Genomic DNA, 9,063 nt, shown 5'->3' on the forward strand with positions numbered 1-9,063 from the left:
TAGTAAAGGTGTTCTTGGTCTTTTCATGTGTTTAAAAAAAAACAGCAAAAAGCTAGTATGTGTAGTTTATGGTTTAGATCTTTGGAAATGTGACCTGGGTCAAGAATACAGAGGCTTATTGGAGACTAAGCAAAGGAAAACCAGTTATTAAGTTACACCAGAGCTTTCTTATGATCTTTAATCATCATTGAGTTTGCAAACGAGTTCACTGGCATCTGAATTATTGCCATGCTCAGCAGCATCAGTAAAGTGAACCAGGGGAATCTGCTTACAAAAAAACATGCTGGCTGGTTTACTCAGCAGATTATTTAACAGACAGTATTCTTAATGGAAAATGTGGATCCATCCCAGCAGCATCTTCTTGGCCTTCCGGCCTTCTCTGTGTCTGACATGCGTTGATTCAGCTTTAAGTTCTCGCCAAAAATGGACTGGTTAAAGGTCTGTAGTGTCAGCATCAGCACTAGTACAAGACAAAGTACATTCACCAGTTTTTTTTTTTACTCACCAAAGCAGTTCTATGAGTTATGAGTAATAAATAGGTGCTTTAACTTATTTAGCAACATGACTAAATGTATTTTATGTTGTTGCACAGTGTCTTAAAGGGTGTAACAGTATATTTATGTAGTTAATAATTACATTAAATTGGGTTAATAAAGTTCAAATTAGCTCAACAAAGAGTATGATTTTTTTTGTTCTGCTTGTTCACTCTGGCCAGTAGTTTAGATTTTTATTTGTCTTGACAACATATTCACTGGTGCCCAATAAAACAATTATAGATGTATAATGTATAAACCATATTTTTAATGTTTTTAAATAAATTATAAATGATAAACATTTATAAAACATAAAAAATCATGTAAATAATTAGCGTATTTAAAATGATAAAAGTATAAAGCTTTTTATGAGTTTACATTTATAATTTTACATTTAAATTTATTTTTTTTAGATTATTCATAGAAAATTACAAAAAAAAATATTCAAACATTTTTACATTTATTTAATATTTTGAAAGTATTATAAATAATCTTATTATAGATTTCTCACATTTTTTTTTAATAAAAGATTACATTTTCTGTCACATTTTTATATTTGTAATTTTAAATTATAAAAATTATTTACTTTTTATTTATTTTGTATTTTCTTTAATGATTAATTATACATTTTTAAATAATTAATTTTTTACATGTATTAATCATTATTTTAAAATAATTTGGAAAAACTTTTCACCTTTATTTATTTATTGTGTGTGTGTGTGTGTGTGTTCTATCTGGCCAGATGGCCTTCTTTATTGTCAAGGCCTGCTTTTCTCTTTCTGGTATGAGGTAAAAGGTTTGCTAACTTTTTTCATTCCTTGTAGCAACTGACAAACAATGTCTGTGATTAGAGAGAAAAATGACTCTGTCTTAACAATAGGTCACTTTCAGGTCCCAAGTATTTCCACATAAATCAAAAAGAGACAGATAATAACATCAAAATGTATTGATCTGAGTGAGGTAACTCTGACTTGAGCAGCAAGAAGCCCCTAAACACAATATAAAGGTATTGCAGCATATTAGAGATTACACTATCTTATTGAATAAGAGGAATTGGGATTGAGAAAATTTATTTTTCAGGAGACGTAGTTATATTAATGTTAACCGATATAGGTGATGTAACTCATTGTGGCACAAAAATGCTTTTAGAATTTTGTCGGATATACTGGTGATTGTTTTTCCTCGCAGGGTCAACATTCATAGCAACATCTGTCTCTGTCTGCACAATGGGGGTTCGTATGCACAGACTGGAGCTAATGATGAGGTGGGATCTAACTCTATCCTTTATAGGCTGTCATGAAAACCAAAACCAATCGGATTGCAGTCTACTTAAGACGCTGTTCAGAAATCATTGCTAAGCTCAGGATGAAATGAAAAAAAATAGGTCCCCAGGTCAAAGTTGGCGACTCGGTCATTCCAGTGGCTTGAGCTTATTTGCGTGTTTTCTTTAAGAACATTAAACCTACATGATGTGATATCCTGAACATCGTGCTCATGCAGCAGAGAGCGTTTACTAGCCGAGATCAAATCCAAACATTATTCCACCAGCAGGCATTTCTTGATTGAGTATTGACAGCACGCAATTACTCTCTCGAGCGCTGATTGACTTCTCGTTAGAGGATGTCTGATGAAGGATTCAGTGAGCTGATTCCAAGTAAATGTCTTGCCTCACAGCAAGTGTTTTGCAAGGTCAAATCTCAGCATCCATTCTGTTTACACTGCACCAAAAAAAAGATTTTGTTTGAAATCCTACTGTATGCATGTAGTGACTGTATGCATGTCGGTGTGGATACTTATTTCTTAATAATGAGAAACACATGAACGTATTCTTAATTGTACCCATAATGCTGTAAATGTATTTAAGCTACACTTAATTATATTTAAATGTCATTGTATTATAACAAAAATAGCAAACCAAGTGGGTTCTGAGAAAAAAAGAGAATGGCTGACTGACAAGGTATATATACCACAACTATTAAAAAAAAATCAATCAATAAATAAAGGAAAAAATTAAGGAAACAAAGTAAACTATGGTATGTTTTTTTTTCAAGCAGTTCACGAACAGAAAACACTGGAAGAATAGCAGAAAATAGACCATAGAATTTTTATTAATTCAAGAATACAGTAACAACTGTTTCACAGATGTAAAACTAAGCGGAATAAAAAGCTTTATACTGATTTCTATATATACAGTATGTGTATATATACTGTAGAAGTATATTTTTGAAAAATTTGATACCACTAATCTGGTAAAAGTTGGCAAAAAAAGTATCCAATAATTTTTATTGTGTAAATAATGGTTTATTTTAAATAATACAAATGCTAATGAAATTTACACTACTTTTATTTTTCAAAAGTTTGGGGTCAATGTTGTTGTTTTTTTTTTCTTAGCAAGGATACCTAAAATCGATACAAAAAAATGTCAGTAAAGATATTTATAATGTTTCTAAAAAATGTATTTAAATAAATGCTGTTGTGTTGAACTTTCTTTCTACAAAAATATTAAGCAGAACAACTGTTTTTAGCATTGAAAATAATAAGAAATGTTTCCTGAGCAACAATCATCATATTAGAATAAATTCTGAAGGATCATGTGACACTGAAGACTGGAGTAAATTATGCTGAAAATTCAGCTTTGCATCACAGGAATAAATAACATGTTAAAATAAACTGAAATAGAAAACAGTTATTTTAAATTGTAATAAGTATTACTTTATTATTATTATTATTATTATTTTATATTAAAAACAAATCTTACTAACCACCAAACTTTTAGTGTATTTGGACCACTTTTTATCTAATGCAAAGGCATTTGTCCATTAAGTGTTGGTTGCATGTCTAAATACATTTTGAGGTCACTGTACACTATAAAAGAGAGGAGAAGCAGGTTAAAATTTGGAACACAGAATAAAAAATGAGACCTGGCCAGACAAAGAGCAAAACGGGAGCATGTATTTTCTCACACTACTGCAGAAAATGCACAATAAATGCATAAACAAAAAGAGACTAAACAAATTCAAACAAAAAGCTTCCAATTTTGTTGTCCTGCATTGTCTAGATCAGTGGTTCCCAACCCTGGTCCTTGAGGCACCCCAACACTGCACATAAACATAATTTGTTGAATATATCTGTGGTTTCAGTTTGATTTTCAGCACATCACAAATAGGTTGGCTTTCTGGAATACCATAAGGCTTTAAAAGTGTCAGATTTTGCAAGTTTTATTCCTGGAGAAATAAAAGCAAAAAAAAGTCCTGGTGTGAATGAAGGAAAACTCTCGGAGGGCTCAGTGCTTTCAGTTAGACACCTGGAAGCTTTACTTTCTTACATTCTGTCTTCTTTGTGATGCTCAGAGATGTTCCAAGGGATGCCCTGGAGCGAGAGCTGCCCCACCAGCACCCGACCCCACCCACTTCTGGAGGACGGCGCTATAGCATTTCAAAAGCCAAGCCTAATTTGAAGTATACTTCCCACCAGAGCAGCTCTGCATTAAAACTGATGACTTTCTCCTGCTTAATGTCAATAAAAAGGCTCAGGACTGATGCACAGTGGGGGACCGGAGCTGATATTGCTTCTTGTGTGGCAGGTTTTGGTTTGGGAAAGAAAAGTAAAGGAGGAAATATGTGACGCTTACTCATGTAATTCAAAATAATCTCCAGCAATGATGCACAAAATGCCTTTTAAACCATTTACAGCTTTTTAGAATGTGTAGTATTATGTTGGATCCTATATGTATCGCTTTTTCGTGTTTACCTTGAACTTTTATTTGCCTGTACTTTAAACAACCCGATATTGAAATATTCACTGCTCCGTAAACACTTTGAGATCCTTTATAGCAACAAGAAATTTGTTTGGTTATGTTAAAGTGTTGTTTTGTTAGCTGTTATGTCATAGTCTTTAACCTAAACACTCTCAAGGAAAATGCAATTAAAGAAAATATATCTCCAGCTTGCCTCAAATGAATAGCAGTTTCTATGGAAATGGATTTTCATGTTTTTTTGTGTTTTTTTTTTCAGTTGTGCAGACATCACTACTGCAGTACAAAGTAAGTAGACCTTTACAGTTCACCTTTACTTTTGTTATTTCTCCATCTGACTAAATGCGAATCCAACATAAACTTACTGAAGGCATTGACGGAAATATAAATTGCTTCATTGCTCATTGTTGCATGAAATAATTAGAATATTGAAGAATTCATAGAAACATTATGTTGATTCAGAAAATCCATTTAGTTGTGGGCTGCTTTTCTTTATCATAGCAGCATTTGCTGCATAGTCATACATGTACAGTAACTGTATGACTGCATAGTATCTAATGAGTATGATACAATTACAGTAGCTATTGTAAATCACACTAATTCAGTTGTATATCACTGCTGCATATTTAAATTTCACCATACTGGAAGCATATGAGGTCACCTGTGATTAAATTTTCATGAAGTTGCTCGTTATTCATAGACCAAAACTTTTATGAGATTGTTTGCAGCAAGATGATTAAATACTTATGATGGGAAAGATGTAAAAAATAAATAAATAAATAAATGAAGATAAACAGGATCAATTAATCTGTTGTCATGTGCAAATAAAACTCAGTTGCTTCTCTAATAATAATGGAGATTAATTAGTGAAATATTACTGTATTAATTTTGTAGTTTCAAGATAATGGCAGAGAGAAAAAAGTTATTGTAAAATATAAGTTTTGTTATAAGATGGCAGAACAGCACATTCTTTCCTGAAAAATAAGTATCTATTGAAATATTACAGAAAAAAATAACTATTAACAAAAATACATGGATATTTGATCTTTTGTGTTCCACAGAGGAAAGTCATACCAGTGTTATTTTAATATCAATGATATACCATTATAATTTTTATTTTGAATTAGATTTTAGTTTTATATTTTCTGTTTTCATTTTAATTTGTTAAAGTTTTTGTAATCTTGTTGTGTGTTTTGATCATTTTTATTAGTTTTAGTTTTTTTAATACAGATCCACATAGTTTTATTTTTATTTTATTTGAAGTTTTTTTAGTATTTCAACTTAAACCTGACAAACTCCTGAAATAAACACAATTTAAATAAAAATAAATATAAATTTAATTTTTTTCTTTATGGTTTTAGTTTTAGTTCATAACCCTGAGTCATACAGATTTATAACGACATGAGGAAGAGTAAATAATGATAATTGTCAATTTTTGGAGGAAAAATTTCATAATAGATAAATAGATAAATAGGTAAGATAGGTAAGTAAGTAACAGTTATGGTAGACATGGTAGACATGATAGATAGATAGATAGATAGATAGATGGATCATATTTTTGCCAACCTTTGATTGGTTTAAACTGTACACATTTCCTATAAAGCCAACATGCTCAAAATCAAATGCCAGTATGATTGCATTTCATAGTTCAGACATACGAGATTTACAACAAGGGATGGGGGGCAGAGGAGCTCCTCTCTCTGTGTTATAGGGGTTGTACAGTGCAGACCAGCATCTCCCGCTGTCCCGCTGCTGGACATTTTCAGTGCTGATGGAGCTATTGATCATGCACACGTTAAAATTATGTCTGCTTCTCTAAACACCAATGACAGAGAGGTACATTAATCAGGAAATCAATGGCTTTGTCAATGGGCTGCTGGGGCTTGACAATAGATTGCAGTCCAGAGACAAGAGACCCAGAAAGCCCTTCTCAACAAAGTCAGCGACCCATCCAAACCCCATGTGTTTATTTGAATCCACACCATTACATCAGACTTGGGTTATAAAGGTATTTAATACATTTAAGGAGTGTCTTGCATCGAGGAGCTCAGACTCCTTGAGGGAAAATGACTTATAACCCTATTCAGAACTGTTGCTTGTTTGATGTAAAGTAATGAGTTGATGAAGGCTGAGCAATGTGTCAGCGTATCATTTAAACAGCTGTAATTTATCAGCCAACAAATTAGCTGTGTTCTAAAACCTAGTGAGCTGCCCATCTAGGCGATATTTATAGGCATTATAGGGACAACGCTTCTATGATTGCTGTTCCAAACAGTAGGCAGCTAAATTATGCTCATAAAATACCTCGTGGCTAAAATGTTAAGCAGCATTTCATGTGTGCTTCATAGATAAGGCAATCCCAGAAACCTTTTCCATAGTTTTTATCCTAGTTGGCATACAGAGTGGAGCAAAATATTGTTTGTATATGAAATAAATGCATTTTTGTGTAAGTACACTACCATTTGAAAGTTTTGGGTAGTTAAGATTTTTAAAATATTTTTGAAAGAAGTTACTTGTGCTCACTTACGTAGGTGGTATTTATTTGATCAAAAATAGTGAAATATTATTACAATTTAAAATAACTCTTTTCTATTTTATTATATTTTAAAATGTAATTTAACCCTGTGATGGCAAAGCTGAATTTTCAGTAATTACTCCAGTCTTTAGTGTCATACGATCATTCAGAAATCATTTTAATGTGCTGATTCTTATTTTATTTTATTTTACTTTATTATTATTATATTTTATTTATTTATAAAAAAAACATGAAGCATTTTTTTTTTCAGAATTCTTTGATGAATAGAAAGTTCAAAAGAACAGCATTCATTTAAAATATAAATCATTTTTGTAACATTATCAATGTACTGTCATTTTTTATACATTTAATGCGTCCTTGCTAAATAAAAGTATTAATTTCTTTTAAATATAAACTCTTACTGTTTGCTTATACGTATGTATATACTTATAAGTATATAAATGCATTTTTGTCAACGTTGAACAGTTTTTGATTAAAAACAATTGTTTTCATTTTTATCTTAAGTCATACTTTTTTGTATTTGCTGTGCTTTTTAGAGTATTGTTAGAGAAAGAATCCTAAGAGTCGTTAGCTTAGCAACATGTTAACCTCGCTATTTGTTTGGTACACATATAGTAAGTGTCTATAAACATAGTTGGTTCCCATGAAGAACATTTGAAATCATTCACTTATAAAGTAACATTTCATTTAAGACGCTGCCTTAGCAGTTACCTATGTACAGTGGGTACGGAAAGTATTCAGACCCCCTTCAATTTTTCACTCTTTGTTATATTGCAGCCATTTGCTAAAATCATTTAAGTTAATTTTTTTTCCTCATTAATGTACACACAGCACCCCATATTGACAGAAAAACACAGAATTGTTGACATTTTTGCAGATTTATTAAAAAAGATGAAGGGGGTCTGAATACTTTCCGTACCCACTGTATGTAGACATTATGTAGGCAAGCTATTATGTTTGTATAATAATGGCTATTGTGAGAAATCCTGAATCCGAGAACAAAAAGTGATAACACTAACATATGTCTTGTGATATCCTTTCCCAGAACAAGATACATATTTCTAAGACTAAGAACTTTGGCCTGGCATCTGACTCCTTTTAGCATTATTAGCATACTTTGCTGTAGGGAAAGAGTCTTAAAAATGTCCAAAACAGTTTCCAACCATCATCATTTCTGGAAATGTTCTGGGCCGATCAGAGTGCGATACACCAATCAGAAGTGCATGAATGGATGTCCATGTTCCATTTAATTTATTTCTGGCTCAAATTACTACCATGTTCTACGTGTCAGCTCAAACCTCAATTAGTTATACTGCTAACAACCTAAAGCAGAGGTTAATCAGCTGATAAATCTTCAATAGCGTTATAAAGCGATGCCTCACCTGTCACCATTCACAGCAGCTGAAGCTGATATTAGCCGTAGTGTCATTATCTGTTGCTGATATAGTCACTCAACTGTCAAGCTAAAATATGGCCACTGTGGTCTATTGAAATGAGCCCCGGAGCATCTGTGGAATAATGATATTCCGAATAGAGCAAGGAAGTTACTTTCATCTGCCCTGGATGCCCATAACTCACAAGAGATCAGTATTTCTCTCGCCGCCCATCATGGTGATTGCTATTTTTCATCTAACGGAGATATTGCTTAGTATGCATGTGTTGTGCTGTTTTTAAAGGCCTCAGGACAGGGAACAGAAAGCTTTATTTTGTTTTCAGACATATCTAAGACTGTTCATGGAACAAATATTAGTAGAATGGAATGTCTTAAATTTTTCAATATTTTCAGACAGCAGGAGAAGCGTCAGATAAGTATATTGCTTATTTTCCCTGGACATTTCGTAGGATACAGTCTTTCAATATGAGCATAGACTCCGGTTATTATGAATCCAGACTCATTTGGACTTCCTGCCATGTGTCTTTTCAACCCCCTGTCTTTTTTCCCTCTCCCATCAGGTTAAACTGAATTGCAGTAGCCTGCCCATAATTTGACTTAAGACATAGGCAATTTCTCCCAGAGTTCTGAGCAGTGCTGACCGCTATAATGGACAGGGGGCTGACAGCGCAGAGCAGAAGACTGACACCTGTAACTGGAAGCCCAAATTAAAGACAAGGAGAGCCGGCAAACTGTCAGGTGGAGACATTCTGTGTTCTAATAGATCTGTGGGCAGGAAAGGTGAGGGTGGTCACAGTCCAGACATCCAAGATACACACACACACACACACACACACACACACACACA

Source organism: Sinocyclocheilus anshuiensis, unplaced genomic scaffold (assembly GCF_001515605.1).
Source record: "Sinocyclocheilus anshuiensis isolate Anshui unplaced genomic scaffold, SAMN03320099.WGS_v1.1 scaffold886, whole genome shotgun sequence".
Classification (NCBI taxonomy): domain Eukaryota; kingdom Metazoa; phylum Chordata; class Actinopteri; order Cypriniformes; family Cyprinidae; genus Sinocyclocheilus; species Sinocyclocheilus anshuiensis.